Genomic DNA, 13,918 nt, shown 5'->3' with positions numbered 1-13,918 from the left:
ATACTACATAGGGCGCCACCAAGGCCTGGTTTGTGTTCAGGTGGTTTTGGTCATAAACAAGAAACTGGACCTTGTGCAACATGTAAGTAAAAACTAAATTCAATCATGTGCAAATCATTTAAACTCTATTATATTCACAACACTACAAAGACAACAAATCAAATGTTGAAACTGAGAATTTTGATGCCAACAACATGTTCCAGTAAAGTCGGGACGGGTCTGTTCACCGCTGAGTCCATCACCTCTTCTTCAACAGCTCTGTCAGTGTTTGGGAACTGAGGAGACGCTGCTGCAGCTCTGACAGTGAAATGTTTTCTGTTCTGGTTTGATTCAGGATTTCAGCTGATCGTCAGTTTCAGGGGCTCATTTGTCGTATTTTTCATTTCATAATGTGCCAAATGTTCTCAGTGGTGACCGGTCTGGACTGCAGGCAGGTCAGTTTAGCGCCCAGACTCTTCTAATACGGAGCAGTGCTGCTGTAATACAGTCAGAATGTGGTTTAACATCGTCTTGCTGAAATAATCAAGGCCTTCCCTGAAAAAGACGTCGTCTGGACGGCAGCAGATGTTGATAAAACATGTTTATACCATTCAGCTTTAATGGAGTCTTCACAGATGAGCAGGTCACCCAGGCCATGAGCACTAATGTCCCCTAAACCATCATGAATACTGGCTTTAGAACTGGGCACTGATAACAAGCTGAGTGGTCTTCAGCCTGGAGGACACAGTGTCCATGATTTCCAGAAAGAATTTCAAATGTTGATCCGTCGGACCGCTGGACACTTTTCCACTTCCCCTCAGTCCATTTTAAATGAGCTCAGGCCCAGAGAAGGTGGCAGCGTTTCTGGATCCTGTTTATATTTGGGTTCTTCATTGTGTTTTAGAGTTTAACAGCGTTTGTGGATGCAGTGATGAACTGTGTTCACAGACAGTGGTTTTCAGAAGTGTTTCTGAGCCCATGCAGTGATTTCCACTACAGAATCATGTCTGTTTTTAATGCAGCGCTGCCTGAGGGCCCAAAGATCACGGCCAGCAGATACTGGTGTTCAGCCTCGTCCCTCACAGACAGAGATTTCTCCAGATTCTCTGAGTCTTTAATGATATTCTGCACCGTAGACGATGGAAAGCAGAAGCTCTTTGCTGTTTTATGTTGAGGAACGTTCTTCTTGAGCTGTTGCTCTATTTGATGGTCCAGTCTTTCACAGAGTGGTGACCCCTCCTCCTCTTTACTTCTGAAAGACTCCGCCTCTCTGAGACGGTCTTTATACCCAGTCATGTTACTGACCTGCTGCCAATCAACCAGCAGCTGTTTTATTAGCAGTACACAACTTCACCAGCTGTTTGTTCCCCCGTCCCAACTTTTTTGGAACAAGTTATTGGCATCAAATTCAAATATTTTTCAATAAAAAATAACATTTCTCAGTTTCAACATTTGATTTGTTGTCTTTGTACTTTTGTCAATGGAATATAGGGTTTAAATGATTTGGTCATGGCTGCATATTGTTTTTATTTACATTTTGCACAGCGTCCCAACTTTTTTGAAAATGGGATGTATATACAAATAAATTAAAAGCTATAATAATAAAAAAATAAAATAATAAAAGCTAATAAAAAACTGAAGTTTGCCTGCAACCTAACACAACAGGCACAAACTGCTACTGTGTGAACAAAATATCTATGCTGCACGTAATCCGGCTAATTTTCTTTATTTTTAAAACAGAAAAAGACAAATTTGCTCAGAGGCCACATAAACATCAAAGTGAACGCTCTTTAATGTCATTTCTATATTAAAAGGATCGTATCCTGCAGCTTTCCTGCGTGATATTATTTCACCCTGATCCACTTACGATGTTTGTGCAGTTTCAAAGTACCAAAAACGGTCATAATTCATTTTATACAACTTCTCTTCATCCATTTAGCAATTACAGAGGCTGTTTCAGTTACTGTACTTTTCAGACAGGTATATGTAAATGAGCTTTATTCTAATTGGTTGCCCAATTTAAGAATCAATCTCTGTTTCTGCACCACAGTTTCCATATACGGACTGTTTGGACCGAGGAGTGAGCGCTATGTTCTGAAACTGTAACTGTTTACATACATCAGACATCTAGAATTTAAAAATAAAACCTAAATGAATTCAGTTCTACATGATATGAACCCTTTAAGATGTTATTTATTTAATGTATATATTATAAATAGAGTTGGGGGGGCATGAGCACTTATGCGCAGTGGTCTCACAAGACCATCCCAGCTTCTAAAAGCTCCTCACAGAAAGTTCCTACATGAGCTGGTTCTGAATTCTGTTTTATGAGAGTTTAGAGAACTTCAACTCCATTCATGGTGGAGGGAGACATGCAGGGCGCTGTGCGGCAAAATAGTCCCCAAAGAAAACTCATTATTCCAGATTTTCCACTGTTTTCCATCTTCAACATTCCATATAAGCTCAGAAGACTCGTGTAGCCTCTCTGGTGGTTCTGGATGATAAATAAAGCAAGAAACGTGGATTTCCTGATGAAAAGGTATGTAGCGTGATTGCGCAGCTTAAAGAGTTGATAGGCAGTTGCTCGTTTATAGTTAGTTGCAATGGTATCCCAGGTGGTTTCTAGGCAGTTGCTAGGGTGTTGTTAGGTGATTGCTATGGTATCCTAGGTAGTTGCTGTTGTTCAGTGGGTGCTATGGTATCTTGGTGGTTACTAGGCAGTTGCTATGGTATTCTAGGTAGTTGCTAGGGTGTTGCTAGGTGGTTGTTATGGTATCCGAGGTAATTGCTACGGTGTTCTAGGTAGTTGCTATTGTGTTGTTCAGTGGGTGCTATGGTATCTTGGTGGTTACTATGCAGTTGCTATGGTATTCTAGGTAGTTGCTAGGTGGTTGTTATGGTATCTCAGGTGGTTGCTATGGTATTGTAGGTAGTTGCTAGGTGGTTGCTATAATATCACAAATACAGAGGTTACACAAACTTTTGCACGCCAATTCATTAATATAGGGAAAAAAAGTCAATTAACGATGATAATACAAAAACTGTTCGCTCAATCAAAAAGCTGTATACAGACACATCATTCCCGATCAGGCTGAACATTCCAGAGGCGGTATCCCGCGAACTACAGGATGAGTTAGAGGGCGAAAATCCAGTGTTGCGCATTGTCTTGGTCTCTACAACCAACCATTTCACACCAAACCACTCGGAATGACTTGTTTACATCTAAAACGCTCAGTTATGGGGGGAATTTTGGTGGAATTCCCCTTTGAATGTACAAACCGATCATATTCCAGTGTATGGCATTGAAAAGCTCATGTAATTGTCATTTGTTCCATTCAAAATCCGGAATGGAAAACTGTTCTTCACTCTTTTCACCCACACACGTCTTCTTTCACCAATACGTTAAGTGAGAGAGCTACAGCTAGAAAAGTGTTCAGCTGTATGATTATGCGCCGGCCTGGTGCTCACAGAGGGAAAATCAACCGGAAATGAAGGACCACTTCTATTTTTTGTCCTGTGTGGCTTTTCCATCACGCTCTGAGTGGGTTATGTAACCGCTGAGTCCACTCATCGTCATCTTTTCTCCCAAATATCACGGAACACGCATCCCATCAGCTTATTTACAAGACTGTAGCCTATGGTTCACAACAGGGGGGAAGGTTTTTGTCTTTCATTAATTTCAGTAATTGTATGTCGTGAAAGTGGCAAATCCTTTCTTGTTTGGAGGAATAATGAAGAATTTTGCTCATTTCAGGAAATAATGATTAAAACAAGAAACTGATTTGTCAACGGAATAAGACACTTTCAACAACATGCATACATGAGACAAACGACTTGAGAAATTTAGAGCTGTTTTTGAGCCAGAGACATTTAAGTTTTTAAACATGGTTCCTTTACAAATTATTCTATACATGTAAAATATAGTATATTTGGTTATGAAGTATATCTAGCATACTATATTTTTATATACATGTACAGTATCTCACAAACTGAGTGCACCCCTCACATTTCTGTAAATATGTTATTCTGTCTTCTGATGGGACGTCACTGTAGAACTGAAACTCTGATATAAGTTAAAGTGGTCAGTGTGCAGCTTGTCCAGCAGAGCAGATTCACTGTCCTCTGAAAAGAACAACACACAGACATTAATGTCTAAATAGCTGGCAGCACAAGTGAGTCCACCTCACAGTGGACGTGTCCAGATTGGGCTCAAAGAGTCAATATTTTGTGTGACCACCATTATTATCTAGCACCGCATGAACCCTCTTGGGCATGGAATTCACCAGAGCTGCACAGGCTGCCGCTGGAATCCTCTTCCACTCCTCCATGATGACGTCACGGAGCTGGTGGATGTTGGTCACCTTGCGCTCCTCCTCCTTCTGCTTGAGGAAGCCCCACAGGTGCTTAACTGGGTCTAGTTCTGGAGACACACTTGACCAGTTCATCATCTTCACCTTCAGCAAGGCTGTTGTCAGCTTGGAGGTGTGTTTGGGGTCGTTATCGAGTTGGAAAACTGCCATGCGGTGAAGTTTCCAAAGGGAGGGGATCGCGCTCTGCTTCAGAACATCACAGTACATGTTGGAATTCATGTTTCCCTCAATGAACCGCAGCTCCCCAGTGCCGGCAGCACTCATGCAGCTACAGACCATGATGCTACCGCCACCATGCTTGACTGGTGGCAAGAAACAGTTGTCTTGGTGCTCCTCACCAGGGCACCACCGCACATGCTGGACACCATCTGAGCCAAGCAAGTCTATCTTGGTCTCGTCAGAACACAGGACATGGTTCCAGTCATCCATGTTCTTGGACTGCTTGTTTTCAGCAAACTGTTTCTGGGCTTTCTTGTGCGTCAGTGTCAGAAGAGGCTTCCTTCTGGGACGACGGCCACGCAGACCGAGTTGACGCATTGTGTGGCGTGTGGTCTGAGCACTGACATGCTGACCTCCCACTTCTTCAACCTCTGCAGCAATGCTGGCAGCACTCATGCATCTATTTTTTGAAGCCAACCTCTGGACATGATGCTGAACACGTGGACTCAACTTCTTTGGTCGACCCTGGCGAGGCCTGTTCTGAGTGGAACCTGTCCTGGAAAACCGCTGCATGACCTTGGCCACCGTGCTGCAGCTCAGTTTCAGGGTGTTAGTCTTCTTATAGCCCAGGCGTCTTTGTGGACAGCAGCAGTTCTATTCCTCACATCCTCAGAGATTCTTTACCATGAGGTGCCATGTTGAATATCCAGTGGTCAGTGTGAGTGAACTGTACCCAAAACGCCAAATTTAACAGCCCAGCTCTCCATTCACACCTGGAACCCTGGAACTCTAACGAGTCACACAACACCAGAGAGGGACGACGACACGACTGGGCACAATCTGGACACGTCCACTGTGAGGTGGACTCACTAGTGCTGCCAGCTATTTAGACATTAATGTCTGTGTGTTGTTCTTTTCAGAGGACAGTGAATCTGCTCTGCTGTACAAGCTGCACACTGACCACTTTAACTTATATCAGAGTTTCAGTTCTACAGTGACGTCCAGTCAGAAGATAGAATAACTTATTTATTAATATTTGCAGAAACATGAGGGGTATATACATACACACACACACACACACACACACTTTCTGCAGAGTCAATCACTACAGACCTCCAAACTTGATGTGGCCTTCAGATCAGCTCAAGAACAGCGTAGAGAGCTTCATGGAATGGGTTTCCATGGCCGAACAGCTGCATCCAAGCCTTACATCACCAAGCGGAACGCAAAGCGTGGAAAGCAGTGGAGTAAAGCGTCGCCACTGGACTCTAGAGCAGTGGAGACGAGTTCTCTGGAGTGACCAATCACGCTTCTCCATCTGGAGATCCGATGGATGAGTCTGGGTTTGGTGGTTGCCAGGAGACGGTACTTGTCTGACTGCATTGTGCCGAGTGTAAAGTTTGGTGGAGGGGGGATCATGGTGTGGGGCTGTTTTTCAGGAGTTGGGCTCGGCCCCTTAGTTCCAGTGAAAGGAACTCTTAAAACTTCAGCACCAAGAGATTCTGGACAATTTCACGCTCCCAACTTTGTGGGAACAGTTTGGGGACGGCCCCTTCCTGTTCCAACATGACTGCCCACCAGTGCACAAAGCAGGTCCATAAAGACGTGGATGAGCCAGTTTGGTGTGGAAGAACTTGACTGGCCTGCACAGAGTCCTGACCTCAACCCCATAGAACACCTTTGGGATGAATTAGAGTGGAGACTGAGAGCCAGGCCTTCTCGTCCAACATCAGTGTCTGACCTCACAAATGTGCTTCTGGAAGAACGGCCAGAAATTCCCATAAACACTCCTAACCCTTGTGGAAAGCCTTCCCAGAAGAGCTGAAGCTGTTATGGCTGCAAAGGGGGACCAGCTCCCTTTCCCTTCATTATGTTACAGTCACAGTGAAGCAGAAAAGTAAATCTACCAAGAGATTTAAATAATTAAGATTGAATTGATTTGGTATAATGTTCCAGATGGAAAATGGCTTTTACAAAAACATTTTCACCCATTTTATTTTGAATGAGTTATTAAGAGACAAAGAGTCCAGTAGCTTAAATCCACAGTCAGGGTTTGTTGAGAGCAGCAGGAAATCCCAGTGATGTACTTGCATGTTGGGTATCGTTGTGAGAACATTGACAAAAACACAGAAATAAACCAATAAAATACAGAATTCTGTCCAGGGACATGAAGGTTTATATGTAATAAAACTAAGTTGCATCCTTACTTCAACACAGCAAAAAAAAACATCTCCACTGTAGTTAAAATATCTAATATCTCTCATTTTAAGTCTGTTAAGAATATTATCAGATTATTCCACCTGTTTCTACACGTTTTTTGTTTTACGTAATTGTATGTAGTAATAACATCAGATCATTTGTTGTTTTTAGAAATAATTAAGATCATTTTATTTATTTCAAGAAATGTGGTGGTGGTGTGTTAGTGTGTGTTGTGCTGGTCTGAGTGGATCAGACACAGCAGTGCTGCTGGAGTTTTTAAACACTGTGTCCACTCACTGTCCACTCTGTTAGACACTCCTACCCTGTTAATCCACCTTGTAGATGTAAAGTCAGAGACGACAGCTCATCTGCTGCTGCACAGTTTGTGCTGGTCATCCTCTAGTCCTTCATCAGTGGTCACAGGACGCTGCTGGCTGGATATTTTTGGTTGGTGGACTATTCTCAGTCCAGCAGCACTGCTGTGTCTGATCTACTCATACCAGCGCAACACACACTAACACACCACCACCACGTCAGTGTTACTGCAGTGCTGAGAATGATCCACCACCCAAACAGTACCTGCTCTGTGAGGGTCCATGGGGGTCCTGACCACTGAAGAACAGGGTAACAGAGTATCAGAGAAACAGATGGACTACAGTCTGTAACTGTAGAACTACAGAGTGCAGCTATACAGTAAGTGGAGCTGATAAAGTGGACAGTGAGCGTAGAAACAAGGAGGTGGACTTAAAGCGGTTGACTGGTGTATATAAGGGGGCCCGAAAGTCTAAGACCAAAATAAAAATCTTTTTTTTATTAACAATAAAAAGAAATCTAGCATTGTTTCTATATCCTTAATTGAAATTTAAACACGTGTGACTGACAACGTTAAGGCCTTTATACAAAGAAGTCATTTTTTAGAATTTATTTTAGAATTTCTCCAGTGAATCTCATGCTCAGGTGTATTTGATCTACTGACCAGAGGGCACACCACCAAATACTATGAAATTCTGAAAATCGTGAAAAACTTAAATTGGAAAATAATGTAAAATATATATACATTTTCACCTTTTGGACCCCACTGTGTAGAATCTGCTTAAAGGGAATTCCATTTACATAATTATGCAGAATTTATGAATAAAGAGGTTTAGACGTAAACTGAGTGGTTCTGAGCGGTTTGGTGTGAAACGCTCTGTTCTAGATAATCTTACAGAGTCAGAGCTGCTCACAGTGGTGGTGAAGGGAACCAGACGTCCCTCTAAAAGCTCCTACAGAAAGTTCCTACATGAACTGGTTCTGAATTCACTGCCTGATGACTGAGACGCTGTTTTATGAGAGTTTAGAGAACTTCAACTCCATTCATGGTGGAGGGAGACATGCAGGGCGCTGTGCGGCAAAATAGTCCCCAAAGAAAACTCATTATTCCAGATTTTCCACTGTTTTCCATCATCAACATTCCGTATAAGCTCAGAAGACTCGTGTAGGTTCTCTGGTGGTTCTGGATGGTAAATAAAGTGTCTATATCTGTGTTGTAGTCATGGCGACGCCTGGTTCCCATCACCACCACCGTAAAGACATCTGAGCCACTTCACACCAAACCCTCTGAATCTCTGTTTACATCTCAACTGTTTAATGATGGAGAAAATCTGAAGAGCTGGTGGACTTCAATGATGAAAGGATCCTGGGACATTCCTCTCAATCAAAAGCAGAGCTGGGCGATATGGCAAAAATACAATATTGCGATACTTTGATATGTGGGGGGAAAAAAAAGCCAGAATTACCACAAACTAAAAAATAACATTAAAAAATGAATTTTTATTAATTTTTATCAAGTTAAATGGGACTAATTTTACTCTATAATGAAACGTGCAGTTAGTCAGTGTCTACAGGCACTGACAATATACATGATATGATCAGAAAAGCATATTTTAACAATTTATCACGATACCAATATTTATCGTCACATCGCCCAGTCCTGTTCAGAAGGCAGCAGCATGCCCTCCTCACATCACTCACTGCTGAGACCCTTTAAACACACAAACGAGAAAAAAGACATAACAGGACGCAGAGTTGAGCAGGTAAAAAATGTATTTATGTAACAGTTGAAGTTCAAAACATAGTCAAACCTGAAAATACACATCTATATTTAAGTGTAGAGATGCACAGGCCCACAGAGCAGAGAAAGGTCAAAGGTTGCGCCCCCCCCCCCCCCCTCCGGATTTAGGCATCAGATCGCTCTTGATGAGGACTCGAGTATAAAAATTTAAAATAAGGCCTTGCTAATCGTTTGTGACTCAGTCAGCACAGAGACTGTCTCCTATAGCGCCCCCATCAGAGAGCTCAGTGTTAGTCCCAGTCTGGGGGGATTTCAGGGTCCAGAATCAGCCCCTTTCTTTTTCTTTAACCTTCGACGCTCACAAATCACAGCCAAGTAGTCGTACGCACACATACGTCAACACAGCACTGAGCAAATGCCAGAACATCTGACTTAAAAGCTCTTTATCTGCTGCTTAAGTGTTGATCAGCGCAGAAAAACACCGATATTAGAACAAACACGACTAAATTCTACACAATAAGGGTGGATTTTATGTATTTCAGTGTGTTTAATCCACCATTTACTGCCCTCTCTGCCGTTCAGGCCTGTATTACCAGTAATCAATCACCAATACCTGCTTTATCTAATCAACACTGCATTATTGTAAACCAGGAGCTGCTGGAGGAGTTTAATAAATCCATGCGATACTGGAGCCAAGCTATGTTCTTTAATCTACACTACAAAAAGTTCTTCAAGGGTTCTTTTGTAAAAAAAAAAAAAGGTTTTCCACAGAACCTTGAACACTCGTGTGTAAAGGGTTCTTTGCATGGTGAAACTGTTCTTCAGATTGATGGCGAGAGTGCTGTTAACGGTTCTAAATAGCACCAAAAAGGTTATTCGCATTTGAAAAAAGATGGTTCTTTAGTAAAGGCAGTGGCTCTATTTGGAACCATGAGTTCTACATAGATACATTTGCATGCTGAAATGGTTCTCTGCAATGGCAAATGTGTTGTTAATGGTTCTAAATAGCATCAAAAAGGTTATTTACACTTAAAAAGATGGTTCTTTAGTAAAGGCAATGGTTCTACTTAGAACCATGAGTTCTATGTGGATCCATTTGCATGCTTAAAGGGTTCTTTGAATGCTGAACTGGTTATTCAGATGGATGGAGAGTGTGTTCTATATAGCACCTTTTTTTAAAAAGGGTTCTTGTATCGTCACAATATAAAGTGGAACCCTTTTTGGGGACACATAGAACAATATACAGCACGTTCTCCATCAATCTGAAGAATAATTTCAACACGCAAAGAATCATTAAAGCATGCAAAGGGTTCCGAGTGATCATAGTACTGCACAAAACCATGGGTTCTTGACTAAAGAATCCATGAAGAACCTGAGTGTAGCTCATGTCCACTACGTAAGAAATCTGTGTTACTTTGTACTGTATTTAAGTTGATTTACAATTGGTTCTAATGGTTTTTTGGTGTTTTTAGCAGCAGAAACGCTGCAGAGATAAAAGGCTTTTAAACAGCGCGCTTAAGTGCGTAAAGACTCAGCTCAGTGCTGTTTGTCCTCAACAGTAGACGCCATTTAAGTGGACACATTGGGGGTCAATCTTCCCAACAGCATCAGATCTCAGGATTAGAGAGAGTGTTCACTCTGATGGTCACTCGCCCCGACAGCTTAGGGTGCGATATGGCTGCGAGTCTCATCACTGAGCAACGACCGAAACCACGGACGGAGCTTCACGCTGCCGTCTGACCAGAACTGCGTCCACTTTACACGGAGGAGTCGGGAGAATTCTGTCCAGCTAATCAGGGGCCGGATCCACGAAAACCTTTAGTAAAATTTGTGAAGGTTCTTAAGACGAACACTAATAAGTCCTTGAGAACGTGCTGAAAGGCAATGTTCCTAAAAAAGAAAAAGTTCTCAAATATTCTCGTAAGAAAATCTCAACTATTTTCTCACGATTTTCTTAAGACAATCACCCTTTGCTTCTGTGGACTTTTATCATGAACCATAAACATCATGAGATTTATTTTATATTTTTTTTACCCTTTTTTCTTCATTATTTAGCTTAAATCCACTCAGAGGAGAAAAACGGAGGAAAAACATCAAACCAAGTGTTTTAAAAAAATTAGCAAACAATGTGTATGTCACCGTCTTGCCCCCCCCACCTTTCCCTACCCTTGTTGTAAAACAATGAAACATGCAATAAAAAAAAATCCTAACAAGACCTGGAGCTGATGGAGGAAGAAACAATCCTCCAAAGAAAAGTATGATAACTGTGGAGCGACGGCGGAAAACAGGAGTCGAGCATGAGGAGCAGAAGAGGCAGCGCCGAGTCTGATCACCGACTTGGATCAAATCTGGTCGACTCTTACAGGAGAAGGCAAATCTGAGGCTTCTGTACGGTTAAGACAACATCTGAGAACAGAACGTTAGAAGAATAAACACATTCCTAGAATTATTCTTCGGCAAAAAAAAGATGTAAGAATTCTTAAATTTGTGTTAAGAATCGTTTTTCGTAACTTTGTATTTTAAGATTAAGATTGAGTGACCCTTATTAGTCCCACCACGGGGAAATTTCACCTCCGCAGTGAAACACCACATACACACTAGTGAAGACACACACTAGGGGGCAGTGAGCACACTTGACCGGAGCGGTGGGCAGCCCTATCCGCAGCGCCCGGGGAGCAGTTGGGGGTTAGGTGTCTTGCTCAAGGACACCTCAATCACGTACTGTTGGCTCTGGGGATCGAACCGGCGACCTTCCGGTTACAGGGTTGGTTCCCTGACCTCCAGCCCACGACTGCCCCTGCAAACACAGTCCCCCACGGCCGGAAATTATGCAGTCGAGATTCTCACATTTGGGGAATTGGCAAGGGTCAGCGCCACCGAAGCACAATGGCAGAACCTCGCCCTGGGTGAACCACCTTCGTGATCACGGCATCACCCCCGCGAACTTTTCTGTTTTAAGAAAGAAGTTCAGAAAAAAACACATTTAAGCAGATTTTCTTTCTTAACCTTCTAATATTCTGCTCAGCCGTTTGGTGGAGCACAGTCTGAGTCACTATACGTGCCACAAAGCGCCGTCTCGACCATTTGGTAGACGGGATTATTTTTTAAATTGTGGGTGTCAAAAACAAACAAACAAACAAACAAACAAAACAAACAAATAGTTTTTATTATTGCCCCAAACACTTAAAAAATAAAAAATCCATTACTTTTTCTTGGCGAGGTCATTAAAGGGTTAACACACTTTGGTGAATCCGGCTCCAGATCGTGAAAACGTCTCATACATTCAGATGAACTGAGTCAAAGAATCTGTGAATCTTGAGGGTCTTAAGAAAGAAAATATGCTTAAATGAGTTTCGTCTCGACTTCGTTCTTAAGAAAAAAAACTTGTTATTCTTCAAATAACTAAGATTTTTTTTCTTAAAGAATAATTCTAAGAAAAAGTGTTTCTTAAAAAACGTTGGTCCTCGTTTTCCAGCATCTTCTCAAGTCCGTTCTCGATGAAGGTCCTAAGAAAAGGTCTACATGACGTGTTCTTAAAGCGCAGAACTGTCCTCACCTTTGTGCTCTGGTGTAGATTCTGTTCTTACCTAAGAACAAACTCCTCATAAGAGAACATCAGTGAGTCAGAATCTTTGTCAGAACTGCGTAAGAAGAAATTTCTTCTTAAGCACAGTCGGAGAACGAGGCCCAAAGTTCTTAGTTAACCTAACAGAAACCTCAGATTTGTCTTCTCCTGTAAGAGTCAGCAAGATTTGATCGGACTCGGCGCTGCCTCTGCTGTTCCTCATCCTCGACTCTCTATTTCCGTCGTCGCTCCAGTTATCGCACTTTCTAAGGAGGACCGTTTCCTGTTGGCCGTTTCTTCCTCCAAACTAAATAACAGAATAAAAACAGTCAACACAGATTCTGAATAAATCCCATGTTTATGATCAGCTGAGAAATACATAAAGAAAATAACATAAAGGAAATAATTAAGATTATGGCAGAAGAATCTCTCAGAACTTAATTATTTTTTGAGAATTGCTTTTAAGAACAATCTTAAAAACTTCTTAGTGTTTGTCTTAAGAACCTTCAGAAGTTCTTTCTTACACTGTTAGAAATAAAGGTTCTGCGCAGGTACGCTTTTTGTTCATCAAGGTACAAACAGTGTAGATGTTCCCTCAAAAGGTTCTACAGTGGGTTTACGGAAGGGAACTGACCCAGCGACAGGAGGGAAACTGACCCAGCGACAGGAAGGGAACTGACCCAGCGACAGGAGGGGAACTGACCCAGCGAACTGACCCAGCGACAGGAGGGGAACTGACCCAGCGACAGGAAGGGAACTGACCCAGCGACAGGAAGGGAACTGACCCAGCGACAGGAGGGGAACTGACCCAGCGACAGGAGGGGAACTGACCCAGCGACAGGAAGGGAACTGACCCAGCGACAGGAGGGGAACTGACCCAGCGACAGGAGGGGAACTGACCCAGCGACAGGAAGGGAACTGACCCAGCGACAGGAGGGGAACTGACCCAGCGAACTGACCCAGCGACAGGAGGGGAACTGACCCAGCGACAGGAAGGGAACTGACCCAGCGACAGGAAGGGAACTGACCCAGCGACAGGAAGGGAACTGACCCAGCGACAGGAGGGGAACTGACCCAGCGACAGGAAGGGAACTGACCCAGCGACAGGAGGGGAACTGACCCAGCGACAGGAGGGGAACTGACCCAGCGACAGGAAGGGAACTGACCCAGCGACAGGAAGGGAACTGACCCAGCGACAGGAGGGGAACTGACTCCGCGACAGGAAGGGAACTGACTCCGCGACAGGAGGGGAACTGACCCAGCGACAGGAGGGGAACTGACCCAATGACAGGAGGGGAACTGACCCAGCGACAGGAGGGGAACTGACCCAGCGACAGGAGGGGAACTGACCCAGCGACAGGAAGGGAACTGACCCAGCGACAGGAAGGGAACTGACCCAGCGACAGGAGGGGAACTGACTCCGCGACAGGAAGGGAACTGACTCCGCGACAGGAGGGGAACTGACCCAGCGACAGGAGGGGAACTGACCCAATGACAGGAGGGGAACTGACCCAGCGACAGGAGGGGAACTGACCCAGCGACAGGAGGGGAACTGACCCAGCGACAGGAGGGGAACTGACCCAGCGACTGTTA

General features: G+C 43.5%; 1 non-coding gene across 1 annotated transcript; it reads right to left on the bottom strand.

Annotated features, from left to right (window-relative positions):
• Positions 1-11,548: 11,548 nt before the first annotated feature.
• LOC119264433 lies at positions 11,549-11,708 on the bottom strand. Its single transcript, XR_005131020.1, has one exon. It is a non-coding gene; the product is annotated as a U1 spliceosomal RNA (small nuclear RNA).
• Positions 11,709-13,918: the final 2,210 nt, after the last annotated feature.

The sequence above is a fragment of the Pygocentrus nattereri genome, chromosome 1 (genome assembly GCF_015220715.1).
Source record: "Pygocentrus nattereri isolate fPygNat1 chromosome 1, fPygNat1.pri, whole genome shotgun sequence".
Classification (NCBI taxonomy): Eukaryota; Metazoa; Chordata; class Actinopteri; order Characiformes; family Serrasalmidae; genus Pygocentrus; species Pygocentrus nattereri.
The sequence above is the reverse complement of the archived record's forward strand: the minus strand, read 5'-3'. Positions and strand labels throughout refer to the sequence as shown.